Source organism: Macrobrachium nipponense, chromosome 6, assembly GCF_015104395.2.
Source record: "Macrobrachium nipponense isolate FS-2020 chromosome 6, ASM1510439v2, whole genome shotgun sequence".
Lineage (NCBI taxonomy): Eukaryota > Metazoa > Arthropoda > Malacostraca > Decapoda > Palaemonidae > Macrobrachium > Macrobrachium nipponense.
Window position 1 is genome coordinate 134,731,039 of NC_061108.1, and position 22,387 is coordinate 134,753,425.

A 22,387-nucleotide genomic window follows, 5' to 3' on the forward strand; every position below is an offset into this window, starting at 1 on the left:
GCTCTTGATGTACTTTCATTTCATGCACATTTATATATCTACAAAACATCATTTTTCGCTTACTCTGGGAGCAAGCCTACAAAGTACTTTGTTGTTGTTGGGGGTGGTAGGGAAGGTCTATGGAAAAGCCTAAAAAAAAAGTCTGTAAAAGTTGTTTCGTGTTGAGTTAAAGATGTAGGAATTTTAGGATAGGATATTTATGATTTAGTTATTAGAATGAAAATGTAAAAATTAAGTAATGCGCCTGATAAACTGTGCAGAACAAATATTTCTAGATAGAATGTAGCGTATTTATTTTAATTTAAATTGTGAAACAACAGGATATTTGACCGTAGATTTTAGCACGTGCCCCCGAGTAAGCTGGAGGTCGGATCACGCCTTGGTTAAATTTATAACCAGAAATAACCCTTACAGTGTTTTTATACCAATTCAGAACTTATGTTCGCTCGAAAATAAACCTAACATTAAGTATTTACTATAACAATATTTTCCATTTTTATTAACAGAAATATCTGTATTCTTTTTTTACTAACAACATCAAAAACTTTTGTTTACCCAAATATAAACAAAGGATTTTAGTGCTACAGTTTAATGTCGTCAGAACGTAACATAGGATAATGGCATGTAAACGGATTATGGGATTTAACGTTATAAAACTTGTTTATGTTTTCAAAATAAATAAGTTTTATTTTGTTGTGAAAGATCTCTTTGCATATTTTCACACTTATCTCGAAAACTCGACGTGGTTCGGAAGTCACGTAAAGCCGTTGATCCCGTTGCTGAATAACCACTGGTTCCATGCAACGTAAAAGCACCATACAAACAACCACACAAACTTATCGCGTAAATGATTTTGAAACGATTTGTCAAAATCTCTCTGAGTTCCTCTGTAATTACTGTAATTTTGTGAAGTTCGTTGGTATGTGCATTAAATGTCATTATATTGTCCATAACAGTACAAGTGTGACATTATAGAAGATTGATGTTTATTCTCTGCGTAATGGGACGTATTTACCGTTTTGATCCTGAAAAAAATAATTACTGTAATTTAGTTAAATATGTGACGGTTATTATTGGAATAATTTATTTTGTGTCTGTCACATTTAATATTATAATTACTGTATAATGTTCCAATTATACCGCTGAATACATTTCAAGTTTGTAACTAGCGTGTCGGTGGTTACTGGGCTCGTTAAGTGTTTATTAGGCAGCCAGGTTCTTGAGACGTCTTCGACACTGGAACTGAGTGGTCGGGGTCTTTCTCTGTCCAACGCTACGTGATTTTGGGTGCTCCCATGCTTCGTGAACTTGGGAAAACTCCGTTACCTGTGTGGTTGTTACCTGTGTGGTACTGTTGCTGTTACCTGTGTGGTATTGTTACCTGTGTGGTACTGTTGCTGTTACCTGTGTGGTATTTTCTTAATATATCTCAACGTACGAGGACCCAACACTACGAATGGACTGATTATGCGAGGCTGTATTTTGTTCCAGTGACCATTTTGGGTGCAGCACACACACCACAGTTCGAGCTTCTGAGTGCAAGTTGTCTACGATTCCTGTGGGTCCGTGGCACCACTTATGCAACCTGCAGTGGATCACAGCTCACAGCTCTAGTGGATGGGCCAAGACGGGCTCGTCATTCAGCACCTATATGCTAGTGTTGCTTAGATGTAGCATGAAAGCTGTTTATGTCATTTGCATACCCTCTGTGTTAAATTGATCCTAATTACCATAGTGTTAAATAAATTGTTATGATTTTACTTGTGTTATCACTTGCTAACGAAGGTCATCCTCTTTAAGTAGTAGGTTGGTTGGTTAAAGAACCCAACACAGTTCAGTGCAACTGTGACATTTGGTGGCAGCGGTGGGATGGCCTTTCGTTAGTCAAGTATTTTGTGTCAGTGCATTGTACTTCAATTTTTTTATGTGTTTTTAAGAAACAATTTAGCAATCATTGTTAATTGCGCTGACATACTAAGGTTTCCAGTATGGTAATTGATGCTGTAGAGTGTTGACTTTATACTTTTAAGATGCTACAAATTAATGCTTTTTTGTATTTGCATTCTTTGTAGGTAATATTGTCAATTTTGTTGTTCACATTTTCTAGGTTTACATATATTTTTCATGATGGAGTATGTAGAATTAGGAGAAAGATTGGGGTTGCAGGGACAGGTATTGCTAGACTTTGTGGAGAAGAAAGGGAGAGAACAATTTGAGAGAGATGAGAGAGCCGCTGAGAGAGAAGCAAAAAAAAATTGAAAGCGAAATTGAGTTAGAAAAGATCAAAATGGAAACAGAATTGCATAAAGTGAAAGCAGGAGAGTTGAGAGTTGGGGTTGCGAGTACTACAAGTGAGCTTTCTAATTCCCTGGCTAAGCTTCCTAAGCTACCTTCATTTGATGAATCTAAAGACTGTATAGATTCTTATTTGCAGAGGTTTGAGAGGTTTGCGTCCAATGCTAGATGGGATTCATCTTCGTGGGCTATTAATCTTAGTGCTCTTCTTCAAGGTAAGGCTCTGGAGGTTTATTCTCGCCTACGGTTTCAGAGGCTTTGGATTATAATGGTTTGAAGGCAGGCTTTGTTGAAGCGTTTCCCAGCTTACTGAGGAGGGTTTTTATTCGAAATTTCGTTCCTGCAAGCCAGACCAAGGTGAGAGTCCCTCACAATTATGAAGGTCTCAAGGATTTGATTTTGAGGGAGCAGTTCATGAACAGTTGTAGTAAACCTCTGTCTATGTTTCTCAAAGAACGACATCCCAAGAATGTGGATGAAATGTCTAATCTTGCTGATCAGTTTATTGAAGCTCATGGTTACTCTTTTTCTTTTAAACTAAAGACTCACAGGCTTTTCAGAAACTCTCTCTAATTGGAAACAGTTCCAGAGGTGCCAGCCACAATGGGCAATTGCAAATGCAGTATACAGACCCTTTGCAGAGAAGACGTGAGAGAAAGTGCTACAATTGCAATAAACCACCAGGACATGTAGCACGAGACTGTCTTTCCAAGCAGACAGGTAAACATCCAGTAGACCCAAGGAATCCATACAAAGCAGCATTTTTACAGAGTCAGCTGGATCAGTGTAAGTCAAATTCTGTAAATACTATGGTGGTAGTCTTTTGCAAGCAGCATAAGAAAACAGGTCAGAGAAACAAAGTGCACTAGGATGTATCCATGCAAGAGCAATCTCAGATTGGGTCAGCATGTTTAGTGAACCGAGCATTTGATGGACTGTTTGTGTGACTGATGGTCAGGTGAGATTGGCATGTGGCATGTTCTACCAGTATGGAGGAGAGCATGCAAGGCATGTGACAAAATGCCTATTTCTATGGGTTATGTTGGAGATCATTTTGTTACAGTATTAAGAGACACAGGGTGCAGTGGTGTAGTGGTAAAACGTAAATTAGTAAAAGATAATCAGTTGACAGGTCATGTTCAAAAATGTGTATTGATAGATGGTACAGTGCGTAGAGTAGAAGAGGCCTCAATTGATATTGACACACCTTTCTATACAGGGAAAGTAAATGCTCTTTGTATGAAAGAACCTGTTTATGATTTAATTATAGGAAACCTGGAAGGTGCCAGAAATCATTTGGATCCGGATGAACAATGGTGTAAGAGAGAAAACCAAAAGGAAGGTAGTGAGGTTCTTCAATCTGTTGTAACCAGAGGCCAGGCTATAAAAAACAAGCAAGGTATGAAAGCATTGAATGTTGCAGGAGGGGTGGATGTAGAGGTTTCAGTTAACAAAATGAAGGAACTTCAGGCAGAAGATAAAACACTAGGAGTGTACCGAAATTATGCAATCTCTGGTAAGAGGAAAGTAATGGGAGATGGTATTGTAACCTGGTTTACTGTAGAGAAAGGCTTGCTATATCGACTATTCCAGTCACCTAAGGTAAGCAATAACAAATTGTTCAAACAACTTATTGTTCCAGAATCTTTAAGGCAAAAAGGTGATGAGCATTGCTCATGACAGTATTTTAGGAGGGCACCTCGGTGCTAAGAAAACCTTAGATCGTATTTTAACCAGCTTTTACTGGCCTGGACTCCAAGGAGAGGTGACAAGATACTGCAGTCTGTGATGTATGCCAGAAAACATTTCCAAAGGGCAAGGTAACAAAGTTTCCTCTTGATCAGATGCCATTGATTGACACACCTTTTGAGCGAGTGGCAGTAGATCTGTTAGGTCCAATTATCCCAGTAAACTGATAGTGGTCATAGATATATATTAACATTGGTAGATTACAGTACCAGATATCCTGAAGCAGTTCCACTGAAAGGCATTGAGACAGAGCAAGTGGCAGAGGCGTTGGTACAAATTTTCAGTAGAGTTGGGATGCCCAAAGGAAAATATTGTCAGACATGGGTACGCAATTCACGTCAAATATCATGAAGGAGGTAGGTAGACTTTTGTCTGTTAAGCAGTTAGTAACAACACCCTATCATCCTGCATGTAATGGTTTGGTTGAAAGATTTAATGGAACCTTAAAAACAAGAAATGTTGAGAAAAATGTGTTCTGAAAGACCAAAAGACTGGGACAGGTACTTGCCAGCATTGCTATTTGCTTATAGAGAAGTCCCACAAGAAAGTACTGGATTTTCACCCTTTGAACTTTTATATGGTAGAACAGTCAGAGGACCCATGACTGTGCTGAAAGAGTTATGGACGAAGGAAGAAACTATGCCTGATGTGAAAAGTACTTACCAGTATGTGATAGACCTGAAGGAACGACTGTCAAGAACCTGTGAACTAGCACAGAAGGAACTCAAGAAATCTAGTGCAAGACACAAGAAATATTACGACAGAAAAACAAAGACTAAGACTTTTAAGGTGGGTGATTATGTTTTAATTCTCTCCCAACTGATCACAACAAACTGTTAATGCAATGGAAGGGACCTTTCAAAGTCCTGATAAGAAAGGATTAGCAGATTATCGGGTAGATATGAATGGTAAAATCGTATGTTTCATGCAAATCTCCTTAAGAAGTATAATCAGCGACTAGAGCCTAATCTAAGTGGCAATGCTTTATTTCAATTGGCTTCTTATGCTGTTATAGATTCAGAGGAAACCGATGATAAGGAACACTTAGTCCATCTATTACCCATGAAAGCAACAGAGTCTTATGCTGATGTCGATGTCAGCCAAGCACTTAACTAGTGAACAGCTTGCATCTGTGAATACCTTTATTACATGAATTTAAGGATGTTTTGACAGATCTGCCTGGGAGAACTGATCTCATTCAACATGAAGTCCATTTGACTACTGAGGAACCCATCAGAAACAGACCATATCAAATCCCCTATGCATTAAGAGGAGCAGTACGAGCAGAGATACAGAGCATGCTAGATATGGATGTCATTGAGCCATCTGAAATCTCCATATGCCAGTGCCATTGTAGTGGCAAAGAAAAAATCTGATGGAAGTAACAGAATCTGCATTGATTTTCAGAAAGTTAAACAAGGCAACCGTTTTTTTATCCTGAACCTATCCAGACCCAGAGGAAATAATGACAAAAATTAGCCAAAGCAAGTTCTTTTCAAAGATTGACCTTTGTAAAGGCTATTGGCAGATTCCAATGAGAACCGAGGATCGTGATTTTGACATCATTTTTAGCTCCCGATGGATTATACAGATTCAAAGTCATGCCATTTGGGATGTCCAACAGTCCAGCAACATTTAATCGATTGATGCGTAAATTATTAAAAGGTTTGAAACACACTGATCGTTTCTTGGATGACAATCCTGCATTCATACAGAATCTTGGGAAGAACATCTCGAAGAATTAAAGGCGAAAGTCTTGGAGAGGCTAAGATGGGCCACGCCTGACAGCCAAAAGACCGTCAAAGGTGTGAAGTTGCTCAAACCCAGTTGGTGTATTTAGGACACTTAATTGGCAGTGGTACTGTTGAACCTACAAATGACAAGTTGAAGGCTATTCAAGAGGCACCAAGACCAGAAACAAAGAAACAGGTCAGGTCATTCATTGGGTTAATTGGCTACTACAGGAAATATGTGCCGAATTTTTGTCATCTTTAGCAGCTCCATTGAACTATTGGGTTGACAAAGAAAGGATTTCCAAATAAGTTAGAGTGGAAACAAGAACATGAAAATGCATTCCGAACTTTGAAATCTATGTTACTTTGTAGTCCTATTCTTAGGCTTCCAGATTTATCCAAACCCTTTATTTTAAGGACCAGATGCTTCCAACAGTGGGGTCGGCGCTGTTTTGATGCAGGTGCATGATGGGAGGAAATATCCTATTGCCTATGCAAGTCGTAAGCTGATGGACCGTGAACAGAGGTATGCAGTCATAGAGAAAGAGTGTCTTGCTATTGTTTGGGCTTTACAAAAGTTTCAAGTTTACTTGTATGGCAGATTTTTTATAATAGAGACAGATCATCAGCCTTTGGTGCATCTTCAAAAGGCAAAGGTTTCCAATGGTAGATTAATGAGATGGTCTCTTTTTCTACAGTCATATAATTTCAGAGTGGAGGTTATCAAGGGGTCAGAAAAAACGTAGGAGCTGATTTTCTGAGCCGTCACAGTACTGTATAAATGTTAGTACATTCCGTTTTTTATCTAGTTTTGTTCCTTGTAATGTACCACAAAATCATATTTTGTGTCTCAGGAAGGGAGGTATTGTCACATTTAATATTATAATTACTGTATAATGTTCCAATTATACCGCTGAATACATTTCAAGTTTGTAACTAGCGTGTCGGTGGTTACTGGGCTCGTTAAGTGTTTATTAGGCCAGCCCAGGTTCTTGAGACGTCTTCGACACTGGAACTGAGTGGTCGGGGTCTTTCTCTGTCCAACGCTACGTGATTTTGGTGCTCCCATGCTTCGTGAACTTGGGAAAACTCCGTTACCTGTGTGGATGTTACCGTGTGGTACTGTTGCTGTTACCTGTGTGGTATTTTCTTAATATATCTCAACGTACGAGGACCTAACACTACGAATGGACTGATTATGCGAGGCTGTATTTTGTTCCAGTGACCATTTTGGGTGTAGCACACACACCACAGTTCGAGCTTCTGAGTGCAAGTTGTCTACGATTCCTGTGGGTCCGTGGCACCACTTATGCAACCTGCAGTGGATCACAGCTCACAGCTCTAGTGGATGGGCCAAGACGGGCTCGTCATTCAGCACCTATATGCTAGTGTTGCTTAGATGTAGCATGAAAGCTGTTTATGTCATTTGCATACCCTCTGTGTTAAATTGATCCTAATTACCATAGTGTTAAATAAATTGTTATGATTTTACTTGTGTTATCACTTGCTAACGAAGGTCATCCTCTTTAAGTAGTAGGTTGGTTGGTTAAAGAACCCAACACAGTTCAGTGCAACTGTGACATTTGGTGGCAGCGGTGGGATGGCCTTTCGTTAGTCAAGTATTTTGTGTCAGTGCATTGTACTTCAATTTTATGTTTAAAAAACAATTTAGCAATCATTGTTAATTGCGCTGACATACTAAGGTTTCCAGTATGGTAATTGATGCTGTAGAGTGTTGACTTTATACTTTTAAGATGCTTACAATTAATGCTTTTTGTATTTGCATTCTTTTGTAGGTAATATTGCCAGATTTTGTTGTTCACATTTCTAGGTTTACATATATTTTTCATGATTGGAGTATGTAGAATTAGGAGAAAGATTGGGGTTGCAGGACAGGTATTGCCTAGACTTGTGGAGAAGAAAAGAGAGAGAACAATTTGAGAGAGATGAGAGCCGCTGAGAGAGAAGCAAAAAAAACAAAAATTGAAAGCGAAATTGAGTTAGAAAAGATCAAAATGGAAACAGAATTGCATAAAGTGAAAGCAGGAGAGTTGAGAGTTGGGGTTGCGAGTACTACAAGTGAGCTTTCTAATTCCCTGGCTAAGCTTCCTAAGCTACCTTCATTTGATGAATCTAAAGACTGTATAGATTCTTATTTGCAGAGGTTTGAGAGGTTTGCGTCCAACTGCTAGATGGGATTCATCTTCGTGGGCTATTAATCTTAGTGCTCTTCTTCAAGGTAAGGCTCTGGAGGTTTATTCTCGCCTACCGGTTTCAGAGGCTTTGGATTATAATGGTTTGAAGCAGGCTTTGTTGAAGCGTTTCCAGCTTACTGAGGAGGGTTTTCATTCGAAATTTCGTTCCTGTAAGCCAGACCAAGGTGAGAGTCCCTCGCAATTATGAAGGTCTCAAGGATTTGTTTTTGAGGGAGCAGTTCATGAACAGTTGTAGTAAACCTCTGTCTATGTTTCTCAAAGAACGACATCCCAAGAATGTGGATGAAATGTCTAATCTTGCTGATCAGTTTATTGAAGCTCATGGTTACTCTTCTTTTACTAAAGACTCACAGGCTTTTCAGAAACTCTCTCTAATTGGAAACAGTTCCAGAGGTGCCAGCCACAATGGGCAATTGCAAATGCAGTATACAGACCCTTTGCAGAGAAGACGTGAGAGAAAGTGCTACAATTGCAATAAACCAGGACATGTAGCACGAGACTGTCTTTCCAAGCAGACAGGTAAACATCCAGTAGACCCAAGGAATCCATACAAAGCAGCATTTTTACAGAGTCAGCTGGATCAGTGTAAGTCAAATTCTGTAAATACTAATGGTGGTAGTCTTTTGCAGCAGCATAAGAAAACAGGTCAGAGAAACAAAGTGCACTAGGATGTATCCATGCAAGAGCAATCTCAGATTGGGTCAGCATGTTTAGATGACAGGCATTTGATGGACTGTTGTGTACTGATGGTCAGGTGAGATTGGCATGTGGACATGTTCTACCAGTAATAGGAGGAGCATGCAAGGCATGTGACAAAATGCCTATTTCTATGGGTTATGTTGGAGATCATTTTGTTACAGTATTAAGAGACACAGGGTGCAGTGGTGTAGTGGTAAAACGTAAATTAGTAAAAGATAATCAGTTGACAGGTCATGTTCAAAAATGTGTATTGATAGATGGTACAGTGCGTAGAGTAGAAGAGGCCTCAATTGATATTGACACACCTTTCTATACAGGGAAAGTAAATGCTCTTTTTATGAAAGAACCTGTGTATGATTTAATTATAGGAAACCTGGAAGGTGCCAGAAATCATTTGGATCCGGATGAACAATGGTGTAAGAGAGAAAACCAAAAGGAAGGTAGTGAGGTTCTTCAATCTGTTGTAAACCAGAGGCCAGGCTATAAAAAACAAGCAAGTATGAAAGCATTGAATGTTGCAGGAGGGGTGGATGTAGAGGTTTCAGTTAACAAAATGAAGGAACTTCAGGCAGAAGATAAAACACTAGGAGTGTACCGAAATTATGCAATCTCTGGTAAGAGGAAAGTAATGGGAGATGGTATTGTAACCTGGTTTACTGTAGAGAAAGGCTTGCTATATCGACTATTCCAGTCACCTAAGGTAAGCAATAACAAAACTTGTTCAAACAACTTATTGTTCCAGAATCTTTAAGGCAAAAGGTGATGAGCATTGCTCATGACAGTATTTTAGGAGGGCACCTCGGTGCTAAGAAAACCTTAGATCGTATTTTAACCAGCTTTTACTGGCCTGGACTCCAAGGAGAGGTGACAAGATACTGTCAGTCCTGTGATGTATGCCAGAAAACATTTCCAAAGGCAAGCGGTAACAAAGGTCCTCTTGATCAGATGCCATTGATTGACACACCTTTTGAGCGAGTGGCAGTAGATCTGTTAGGTCCAATTATCCCAGTAACTGATAGTGGTCATAGATATATATTAAACATTGGTAGATTACAGTACCAGATATCCTGAAGCAGTTCCACTGAAAGGCATTGAGACAGAGCAAGTGGCAGAGGCGTTGGTGACAAATTTTCAGTAGAGTTGGGATCCCAAAGGAATATTGTCAGACATGGGTACGCAATTCACGTCAAATATCATGAAGGAGGTAGGTAGACTTTTGTCTGTTAAGCAGTAGAACAACACCCTATCATCCTGCATGTAATGGTTTGGTTGAAAGATTTAATGGAACCTTAAAAAACAATGTTGAGAAAAATGTGTTCTGAAAGACCAAAAGACTGGGACAGGTACTTGCCAGCATTGCTATTTGCTTATAGAGAAGTCCCACAAGAAAGTACTGGATTTTCACCCTTTGAACTTTTATATGGTAGAACAGTCAGAGGACCCATGACTGTGCTGAAAGAGTTATGGACGAAGGAAGAAACTATGCCTGATGTGAAAAGTACTTACCAAGTATGTGATAGACCTGAAGGAACGACTGTCAAGAACCTGTGAACTAGCACAGAAGGAACTCAAGAAATCTAGTGCAAGATACAAGAAATATTACGACAGAAAAACAAAGACTAAGACTTTTAAGGTGGGTGATTATGTTTTAATGCTTCTCCCAACTGATCACAACAAACTGTTAATGCAATGGAAGGGACCTTTCAAAGTCCTTGATAAGAAAGGATTAGCAGATTATCGGGTAGACATGAATGGTAAAATCCGTATGTTTCATGCAAATCTCCTTAAGAAGTATAATCAGCGACTAGAGCCTAATCTAAGTGCAATGCTTTATTTCAATTGGCTTCTTATGCTGTTATAGATTCAGAGGAAACCGATGATAAGGAAACACTTAGTCCATCTATTACCCATGAAAGCAATAGAGTCTTATGCTGATGTCGATGTCAGCCAAGCATTAACTAGTGAACAGCTTGCATCTGTGAATACCTTATTACATGAATTTAAGGATGTTTTGACAGATCTGCCTGGGAGAACTGATCTCATTCAACATGAAGTCCATTTGACTACTGAGGAACCCATCAGAAACAGACCATATCAAATCCCCTATGCATTAAGAGGAGCAAGTACGAGCAGAGATACGAGCATGCTAGATATGGATGTCATTGAGCCATCTGAATCTCCATATGCCAGTGCCATTGTAGTGGCAAAGAAACTGATGGAAGTAACAGAATCTGCATTGATTTCAGAAAGTTAAACAAGGTAACCGTTTTTTTATCCTGAACCTATGCCAGAGCCCAGAGGAATAATGACAAAAATTAGCCAAAGCAAGTTCTTTTCAAAGATTGACCTTTGTAAAGCTATTGGCAGATTCCAATGAGAACCGAGGATCGTGATTTGACATCATTTTTAGCTCCCGATGGATTATACAGATTCAAAGTCATGCCATTTGGGTATGTCCAACAGTCCAGCAACATTTAATCGATTGATGCGTAAATTATTAAAAGGTTTGGAACACACTGATAGTTTCTTGGATGACATCCTCATTCATACAGAATCTTGGGAAGAACATCTCGAAGAATTAAGGAAAGTCTTGGAGAGGCTAAGATGGGCACGCCTGACAGAAAAGCCGTCAAAGTGTGAAGTTGCTCAAACCCAGTTGGTGTATTTAGGACACTTAATTGGCAGTGGTACTGTTGAACCTACAAATGACAAGTTGAAGGCTATTCAAGAGGCACCAAGACCAGAAACAAAGAAACAGATCAGGTCATTCATTGGGTTAATTGGCTACTACAGGAAATATGTGCCGAATTTTGCATCTTTAGCAGCTCCATTAACTGATTTGACAAAGAAAGATTTCCAAATAAGTTAGAGTGGAAACAAGAACATGAAAATGCATTCCGAACTTTGAAATCTATGTTACTTTGTAGTCTTAGTTCTTGGCCCTCCAGATTTATCCAAACCCTTTGTTTTATTCTTAAGGACAGATGCTTCCAACAGTGGGGTCGGCGCTTGTTTTGATGCAGGTGCATGATGGGAGGAAATATCCTATTGCCTATGCAAGTCGTAAGCTGAGGGGACGTGAACAGAGGTATGCAGTCATAGAGAAAGAGTGTCTGCTATTGTTTGGCTTACAAAAGTTTCAAGCTTACTTGTATGGCAGCTTTTTTTATAATAGAGACAGATCATCAGCCTTGGTGCATCTTCAAAAGGCAAAGGTTTCCAATGGTAGATTAATGAGATGGTCTCTTTTTCTACAGTCATATAATTTCAGAGTGGAGGTTATCAAGGGGTCAGAAAACGTAGGAGCTGATTTTCTGAGCCGTCACAGTACTGTATAAATGTTAGTACATTCCTTTTTATATAGTTTTCCTTGTAATGTACTACAAAATCATATTTTGTGTCTCAGGAAGGGAGGTATTGTCACATTTAATATTATAATTACTGTATAATGTTCCAATTATACCGCTGAATACATTTCAAATTTGTAACTAGCGTGTCGGTGGTTACTGGGCTCGTTAAGTGTTTATTAGGCAGCCAGGTTCTTGAGACGTCTTCGACACTGGAACTGAGTGGTCGGGGTCTTTCTCTGTCCAACACTACGTGATTTTGGGTGCTCCCATGCTTCGTGAACTTGGGAAAACTCCGTTACCTGTGTGGTTGTTACCTGTGTGGTACTGTTGCTGTTACCTGTGTGGTATTGTTACCTGTGTGGTACTGTTGCTGTTACCTGTGTGGTATTTTCTTAATATATCTCAACGTACGAGGACCCAACACTACGAATGGACTGATTATGCGAGGCTGTATTTTGTTCCAGTGACCATTTTGGGTGCAGTACACACACCACAGTTCGAGCTTCTGAGTGCAAGTTGTCTACGATTCCTGTGGGTCCGTGGCACCACTTATGCAACCTGCAGTGGATCACAGCTCACAGCTCTAGTGGATGGGCCAAGACGGGCTCGTCATTCAGCACCTATATGCCAGTGTTGCTTAGATGTAGCATGAAAGCTGTTTATGTCATTTGCATACCCTCTGTGTTAAATTGATCCTAATTACCATAGTGTTAAATAAATTGTTATGATTTTACTTGTGTTATCACTTGCTAACGAAGGTCATCCTCTTTAAGTAGTAGGTTGGTTGGTTAAAGAACCCAACACAGTTCAGTGCAACTGTGACAGTGTCCGAACGAAACTATTTTCAACTCTTTTTTTTCATCGAACCACCTGTATTTGTGAAATCCCTAGTGAATATAACATCAGCATTAACATCCACAATTCACTTCCATAAAGAAGAGTTGGTTCAGCAGTCCCTCTATATATTCTTATCTTATTCATTCATTATTTTCTATATATTCTTACCTTATACATTCTTTATTTTCTGTACAAACCAAACTATTTTCAACGTCTGTATTTGTTAAATCTGTACATAACATGGACATTAATATCCACACTTAACTTCAATAAAGGAGAGTTGGCTCAGCAATCCCTCTTTATAGTCTTATTTTGGCTTCCACTGATGCCACTAACTTTATTCTTAATCTCCTTTACTTAGTGAACATAACATCGGTATTAACATCCACACTTCACTTCCATAAAGGAGAGTTGGGTTAACAATCCCTCTTAATAGTCTTATTTTGGCTTCCACTGATGTAACTATTTTGATTCTCAATCTCGTTTACCTAGTGAACATGACATTGGCATTAATATCCACACTTCACTTCCATAAAGAAGAGTTGGCTGAACAATCCCGTTTTATAGTCTTATCTTGGTTTCCACAGATGCTACTAACTTTATTCTCAATTTCCTTGCCTACTGAAAACATCGGCAATAACATCCACACTTCATTTCCATAAAGGAGAATTAGTTCAACAATCCCTCTATATACTCACATCTCTTTTAAAAACCCTGCTTCCTTCCACACTTCACATATTCTTTAATTCCTTTTCTCTCATCGTTTCCAGGGAGTGTAACCGAGTTCGTTAAATCGAAGACTTAAGTGAATAAAAGAATTTAACCGTCTATAATCCCGTATCTTTTCTTACTGACAAGTTACCTCTGCAAAAATCATTATGGCTCCTATCTATTTTCAGTTGAAAGTGTCTGAAACAATTCCTTTAAGAAACTGATGATATCAGAAGAGAGACTTTTTATCGTTTTATCTCAGAGGGAAAAAAATTGTTAGCCACTCGAAGAGGCATAAAAATAAGGGATTATAAGAAAGGGGGGGGGGGGGGGGGGTAGGGGGGGGGAGGGGGGGGGGAAAGATATTGGAGATCCAATTCCTATCTTAACATTCAGGCAAGGAAAGTTCCCAGTCTTCCTAATCCATTTTTCCCCCCACCAAACTTTTAAACGATTATCAAGGGGATGCCACCGAGAATTTCCAACAGACCACGAATCTCTCTCTCTCTCTCTCTCTCTCTCTCTCTCTCTCTCTCTCTCTCTCAGTACAGTCAAGTAAAAGCTGAATTTCCAACAAACCACGAATCCAAAAAAAGAGCTCTCTCTCTCTCTCTCTCTCTCTCTCTCTCTCTCTCTCTCTCTCTCTCTCTCTCATATAAAAGTTGCAACATCATACAATAAACTGTGACATTAATACTTGACAGCAGATGGAAATTAGCACATAATTAATAAAACCATACATAATTATTTAAAAATGTAGAACGCTGAACATGCAGCTTTAAATGAAAATTACATTAAAATACTTGACAAGATTCAAGTACAGATGGGAACCTCTTTCATATATAAAGTTACTCTAACTGCTACAGAAAGTCGCAGCTCTGAGATGCTTTTTAGGAAAAGTATTGGAAATTGCAGAGACAGCCCATAAGCTACTTCATCAACTGGAGGTTTTAAAAGAACTATTAATATTGGTAAGAATGAACTTCTGTACATGTTGAGGTTATTTCTGTATTTACTTATAAATCTCTGTTTGGCGACTACAGGAACTAGGTAACTCTAGCAATTCTCAATTAGGATAGCTCTTAGAGATTATATTTACATTGATTAAATAAGATAAGGCCATGATGACGTCATGAGTAGATCAGACATGCTCAGATTCAATTCAATATTCTGTAAATAAATGATTAATTACTTAGGTAAATAAATTAATACATAAATGAATAAATAAATAAATAAATAAATAAATACTTAAATATATAAATAAATAAATAAATATTTAAGTAGATCAATAAATAAATAAATAAATAAATAAATAAATACTTAAGTAGATAAATAAAAATGTAAATAAATAAAAAGGCAAATAAATAAATATATAAATAAATAAATAATTTAATTACTTCAATAAATTAATAAATATGTAAATAAATAAGAAGGTCAATGAATAACTCAATCAATAAATAAATGAAGGAAGAAATAAATAAACAAATAAAAAAATGTGACCACCTTTTAGCATTGTATTTCTATGTGTAAACAGGAGATAGAACCACAACCCAAAGAATTTTCTAAAATCCAAACACGTCCTAGAAATACTGCAATGGCACACATGTCAAGATAAACAAGACCGGATGATAAATACGAAGTAAACATCTATTAAACCCCTTGGCAGAATCATATTCCCTTTATGTCTCCTCTTTTTAGTATATGAGGAATTCTACTAAACTCTTTCTTCCCTGAGACAAAATACTCTCCTTGCCTCAGAGAGAATAAATTCTCTCCTCATGTTGACACGACTTGATTAGAAATGTCCCCCTTCTCAAGTCTGCTTTTTATAAAAGTTCTCCAGAGATTGCTGGTGACATCTCCATGTCCTTGAATACATATCATGTTGTAGGTAGGACGTAGATCCCTACCCTAAATGGAATTTTAGTAAAAGTTTGAAATGATGAGAACCATCACTCTGGGTACAGGAATGCTCCAAGAGAAAATAATGATTCTCGAACGTGGGGTAATGTTCTCTCTCTCTCTCTCTCTCTCTCTCTCTCTCTCTCTCTCTCTCTCTCTCTCTCTCTCTCTCCCTTTGGGGGAAGTTTCAAAAGCAAACGGTAATTCTAAAGGATGAAAGGTACTATCCTCTCTCTCTTTCTCTATGAAAACTCCCATAAGAAAATGATGAACTCGTAGAACGGGGGATACTATTCTCTCTCTCTCTCTCTCTCTCTCTCTCTCTCTCTCTCTCTCTCTCTCTCTCTCTCAAGTTTCAAAAGAAAATAGTGATTCTAGATGACGAGAAATACTGCAACTAAGAAAATTATCTTATAGTACAAGGATACTGTTTCTCTCTCTCTCTCTCTCTCTCTCTCTCTCTCTCTCTCTCTCAGATATACCCAAACATCATTATCACCCTCGTCACAATGATACTTTTCTGTCCATTAGACAGCTTCCTTCACCTGTACATCAAATGCCAGATTTAAGTCATGGTATGAAGCTTAAGCTGGTAGGGGGAGGAGGAGGAGGGAGACATTCTCGTATAGAGAATAAGTAAAAAAGGACGTAGGAAGGTTATAAACAGACTATAAGTAAGCAAAAAAAGCAAAAGAAATGAAAAATGAATAAAGCGGTTGGATGATATCAAAACTGGAGGAGGAGGAGGAGGAGGAGGAGGAGGAGGAAGACATTTTCTTTCAGAAAATAAGTAAAAAATAACGTGGTTTAAACAGACTGAAAGTAAGCAAAAAAGCAATAAAAATGTATAAAAATGGTTGGGGGATAAATATAAAAACTGGGAGAGAATAAAGATGACTGGAGCAGGGGTTGTGGTTAGGGGAGGGGTGAGGGAAGCGGGGGTAGGGGGCTTTATGAATAGTGTTCTTTGATAGGGAGGAAAGGTTCCAAAGATAAGAAGTCTCTTAAGAAAAGGAAGTGAAAGCATTTGGAAGAAGGTTCCTCGGACCAAGGAATTGGCATTAAATAAGAAATGAAGATATTACCGTGTCAATAACTTTGTAAACAAAGGAAGCAGAATCCGTAAATAAAAGATTAACCAGTAGATAACTTGTGTAAGTTTTGAAATAAATATCAGTAAAAATTTATGAGAAGAAATTTTTATATGGAATATATACAAGTTAAGCGGTGAAATATAATTATTTCACAAACCTATATCAAGGATATTTGCCTCTATGAAGTTCTTACTGTTAACCAGACTTTCCAATTCCAAATAGCTTATAATGACTCTTTTTACTATAATGTCTGATTTAAAAGCCAAAAGAAATAAGGCGTGATCCGACCTGCAGCTTACTCAGGACACATGCAAGATTTTCCCCTCACACATAGTTGTAAACATTAAATTCCTAACTTGAAGTAAATTAAAACGTGCAAAAGTCTATGGTCAGATAGAGCCTTCTTTCAGCAAAAAAAATTAAAATAAATATGCTATATTTTATTAGAAATAATTTTCCTCTACTGTTTAACATGCATATTATTTATTTTTTACATTTTCATTCCAATAAATAAATCATAAATATCCTATCCTAAAATTCCTGTATCTGTACCTCAACACGAAACATTTTTTCCAGATTTTTTTTTAGGCTTTCCTATCCCCTTCCCCCCCAACAATAACAACACCAACAACATCAAAGTAGCTTTTTAGCATTTTACACGCACTGCATTATACTGCTTCTGCATATGCATGTGCTTTGGGCATAAATACCCACAAAAACATTGCACGGGGTCATGAGCGTGACAGGGTGCAGTGTTTATCTGCTACACTACTACTTGTGCCTGTATGTTAAATGGTTTTAGTGGAATTGTTGACTCTCTTAAAAACTTAGGTTTATAAACTGATTATTTTTTTTGAGAATCGACAACTATATATATATATATATATATATATATATATATATATATATATATATATATATATATATATATATATATATATATATCTATATATTTTGTATATATCTATATAAATGCACATATATATATATATATATATATATATATATATATTCTATATCTATATATGTATATATATCTATATAAATGCACATATATATATGACTGGTTAAAAATGTTCTGTTAACAACAGAATTCTATCCTATAAAAGTAGCCAATAAAAACGCCAAAATACATAGAGAAAATACTATCTATCTATCTATCTATCTATCTATCTATCTATCTATCTATCTATCTATCTATCTATCTATCTATATATATATATATATATATATATATATATATATATATATATTATATATATATATATATATATATATGTTGTTGCTTACAAAGGGGGAGCAGAATGGCATAAGTATTAGGTAGAAGAAGAAGAAGAAGAAGAAAAAGAATAGAAGAGAGAGAGAGAGAGAAGAGAGAGAGAGAGAGAGAGAGAGAGAGAGAGAGAGAGAGAGAGGCAGGCACAATTATTTCACAGAATATCTGGCAGTAACGGCACCACCAGAAGGTAGCGCCGTATTTCCTGGCAAATACGTCACTCCATCAATCACTGTTGCATTCCCGCGAAATGTTGGCTGTACGAAATAACCATGAATTCCGGATAGGGAAACCCCTGGCAGTTGATATATTGTGATATACAGTAAATATTACTTAGAATGTAATAATTATTTTTTGTTTATTTTGGACGCGAACGCATTCAGTGGCTCACGATGTACGTGTGATTTTAGGGGAGGAGTGATAATTTAAAAAGTCAAGTCTAGATTCGATTTGAAGAAACTTCTTTCAGTTTTCTTCTGAACATGGCAAAAGATATTATGTAATATTTAATGTAAATACTTACAACCAAACAAGTTATACTCAATAATCTTGTGGGTTTCTTTCTCTTTTTTCAAACCAATGTCTCGGTATAACATCTGGCAAAAAAGTAAATGGGTGAATATACGTAAATAAAACATTAAACTTACCGTATCATTAGTCAATGTTTTCCATCAAAGTGTCTCCACAAGGTTAAAATAATGGCATAGAATGTTCATATCATATATCTTTCCATTCTCGCAGATTAACTGTCATCGAGATTTTGCAAACGTCGTTAAAACTTCAGAGATCTCAGGAAACTTAGTATTTGTTTTTTCTATTCAACCCATCAGTCAGTAATTTTAGAATGTTTCCTTCTTCAGAGGAGGTCACAGAGAGAGAGAAAGAGAAAAGAAAATTAAGTCCAGGGCCACGCCACTGGGAGGAATGAATCGTTGGGGGCTGGGGTGGGGAAACGGTGGGGGGGGGGGTGATACTAGCTTCTCGCTTGGGCAGGCAGATTTTCTGGATCAGAGAAGAAGCCTTGTGAGGTTTTATTTATGATCTCTCTCTCTCTCTCGCTCTCTATATATATATTGCTCTCTCTCTCTGAAGAAATTCCCAGATTAAAGAAAATACTGATCTCATGGGACGAGGTTATACTTCTCTCTCTCTCTCTCTCTCTCTCTCTCTCTCTCTCTCTCTCTCTCTCTCTCTCTTATATCGTTTACCGAAGTTCATAATTAGTGCATTTTGTTAATCTCTCTCTCTCTCTCTCTCTCTCTCTCTCTCTCTCTCTCTCTCTCTCTCTCTTAAATCGTATTCCGAAGTTAATAATTGATGCATTTTATCAATACTCTCTCTCTCTCAATAGGTGTGAGTTACCAAATCAAATTATCCGCCAAATGCACTATTTATGCATTTCGCTCAGTTGGTTGAAGAATTTACTGCACGCAAAAATGGCATAATTCATTCAGTAATATTGTAAAACTGGTAAAGGATTCAATATTGATCAAACCATCAGTATAAGACATTTACGTGTGGTTTTGAAAAGCTTTAATGCAAAGTCAACTAATGTTTTGATAATGAAATATGTCAGCAGTGTGTATTAAGAAAACAAACATAATGGTGAGATAATCCACGGATTGCTACATAATCGCCTTGAATTGGAAATTCTAATATTGTAAAGGTGATAAAAGCCTCTATTGTTTCTCGCAACTTGCTGTTTTGTTGCAGTCGTAATCGTGTCACATCGCAGTTGTAATCGTGTTTTGACGTAGCATTCGTAATTGTGTAATGTCAGTCACAATCGTATTGCGACAGTCATAACAGTGTTACGACAGTCGTAACCGTGTTGCGTCGGAGTCGTAATCGTGCTACATCATAGTCGGGATCGTGTTATGTCGCAGTCGTAATAGTGATTTTACATGGCAGTCGTAATCGTGTTATGTCACTGTCGTAATCGTGTCACATCACAGTCTTGATCGTGATTTTTCATTGCAGTCGTAATTATGTTACTTCACAGTCGTAATCGTGTCACATCGCAGTCATAATCTTGTTTTTACGTCTCGGTCGTAATCGTGTTTTTGCCTCGTAGTCGTACCTATCCCCTTTCCACACGTTAACGTATGTTCCGATTTCTCTTCATACCCTAAAAGCAATTAGGGAAAATGCCCATGGAACGACCACTGATTGGCACCAACCATAATGTAAAGAAGTTGTTCTTGAAACATGGAAAAATCATTTGATGTTGATAACGATCGAGTATTTTGATTGGTAAATTACTATTTTTGAAATAAAAGAGGAAAATTGAAATTTATTCACGATTTGTAGTAACTTTAATTAGCTTTATTCGGTGATAATTATCGGACTTGAAAACCATGTCAAAGGTAGTTTTTTTTTTTCTAAATAAGAAGGGAAAATTGAAAGGCCTAAGCCCAGCCTACTTCAAACAGACCAAAATAACTTTTAAAATCCCACTGATAGCAAAACTCCCCACCCATTTTGGAGGCCTAACGTCGTAGCCAAGGAAAGATTATCCTGGTTATCCTCCTTTGATCTTGAGGCATTTTTCCGTTCGGGTTCCTCAAGTAATTCCCCCCAAATGCCTCTCTTGCAGCATAGCCTTAGGGCATATTTCCCTCCTCCCCCCAGAAAATAAAGGCGTGATAACAATATCAATGGCGGATAGGCCTATGAACATAAGGCTTACATCTGGGAAATACGTTGTTGAGTTTTTATGCTATCTCAGTTTATGTCGTAAAAGGTGGTATTCGAAAATTGCAAAACGTTGCCAGTTGCAACGGAATCGATCCTGGTACAAGTTTATTTACTTTTTACGAGTGTTGCCAGTCACGTATCCGGACATTGTAGCAACGAATAAAATAAAAACGAAATTAAGTAAATGACCTGAAATGAAAAGCACTTAAAGCCACTTTGGCTAATGAGGGATTATTTCCTTCATCAAGAAAAGACTTGAGGACGCCAGACAAATCCTCATGGGGAAAGTAGGGGAGGTGAATTAAAGATGAATTCGTGACGGTAATCATTTAAAATACCCCACGATAATCATTTGTCATGCAACGCTTTGACAGCTGAAGGGAAGCTACGCAGTTTCAGATATTTTAGTACTGTAACCTTTTATTTGCTAAGAGAGAGAGAGAGAGAGAGAGAGAGAGAGAGAGAGAGAGAGAGAGAGAGAGAGAGAGAGAGATTTGATTCAAAAGGCCCGGGTCTGGGGCATAAATAATAGTTTAAAGCATATTTAGTTTCCTTAGTCATTGAAGATCTCAAAAACAAAAAACAAAAAATTAATAATAATAGTGAATAAATGAATAAATAAATAAATAACTGCTCCTGTCATGGGAATTCCATATCACCTTCACATCTCTCTCTCTCTCGAGGGGCAGGCAGGCACAATTATTTCACAGAATATCTGGTAGTGACGGCACCGCCAGAAGGTAGAGCCGTATTTCCCGGCAAATACGTCACTCCATCAATCACAGCTACATTCCCGCGAAATGTTGCTGTACGAAATAACCTTAAATTCCGGATAGGGAAACCCCCTGGCAGTTGATGTACTGTAATATAGAGTAAATATTACTTAGAATGTAATAATTATTTCTTGTTTATTTTGGCCGCGAACGCATTCAGTGGCACACGATTTACGTGTGGTACGTTGATTTTAGGGGAGGAATGCTAATTTAAAAAGTCAGTCTAGATTCGATTTGAAGAATTCATTAAAGTTTCATATTATTACCAAACAGAAACTTCTTTTAGTTTTCTTCTGAAGATGGAAAAAGAAATCCACAAGATTATTAAGTATATATAACTTTTTTAGTTGTAAGTATTTTCATAGTGTTTTTGTTACGAAAATATTGCACAGTAATACTATGTATATATTACATCTTTTGGTTAACAAAACACGATGTAAATACTTACAAGTAAACAAGTTATACTCAATAATATTGTGGGTTTCCTTCTCAATTTTCATATTAATCATATCCCGGTATAACATCTCGCAAAAAAGTAAATGGGCGAATATACGTAAATAAAACAATAAATGGACTTTATTAGTAAATAAAACATTAAATTCACTGTATCATTTAGTCAGTGTTTTCCATCAAAGTGTCTCGACAGGGTTAAAATAATGGCATAGAATGTTTATATCATATATCTTTTCATTCTCGCAGATTAACTGTCATCGATATATTGGAAACGTCGTTGAAACTCCAGAGATCTCAGGAAACTTAATATATTTTTTTTTTTTTTTATTCAACCCATCAGTCAGTAATTATAGAATGTTTCCTTCTTGAGAAGAGGTCACAGAGAGAGAGAGAGAAAGAGAGAAAAAAGATGAATTCCGGGGCAACGCCACTGGGAGGAATGATTCGTTAGGGGCTGGGGGGGGGGGGGGGGGGGGGGGGGGGGATGTGGAAAGGGGGGGGTGGGGGGGAGAATACTAGCTTCGCGCTTTCTGGATCAGAGATGAAGCCTTGTGAGGTTTTATTTATGATCTCTCTCTCTCTCTCTCTCTCTCTCTTTCTCT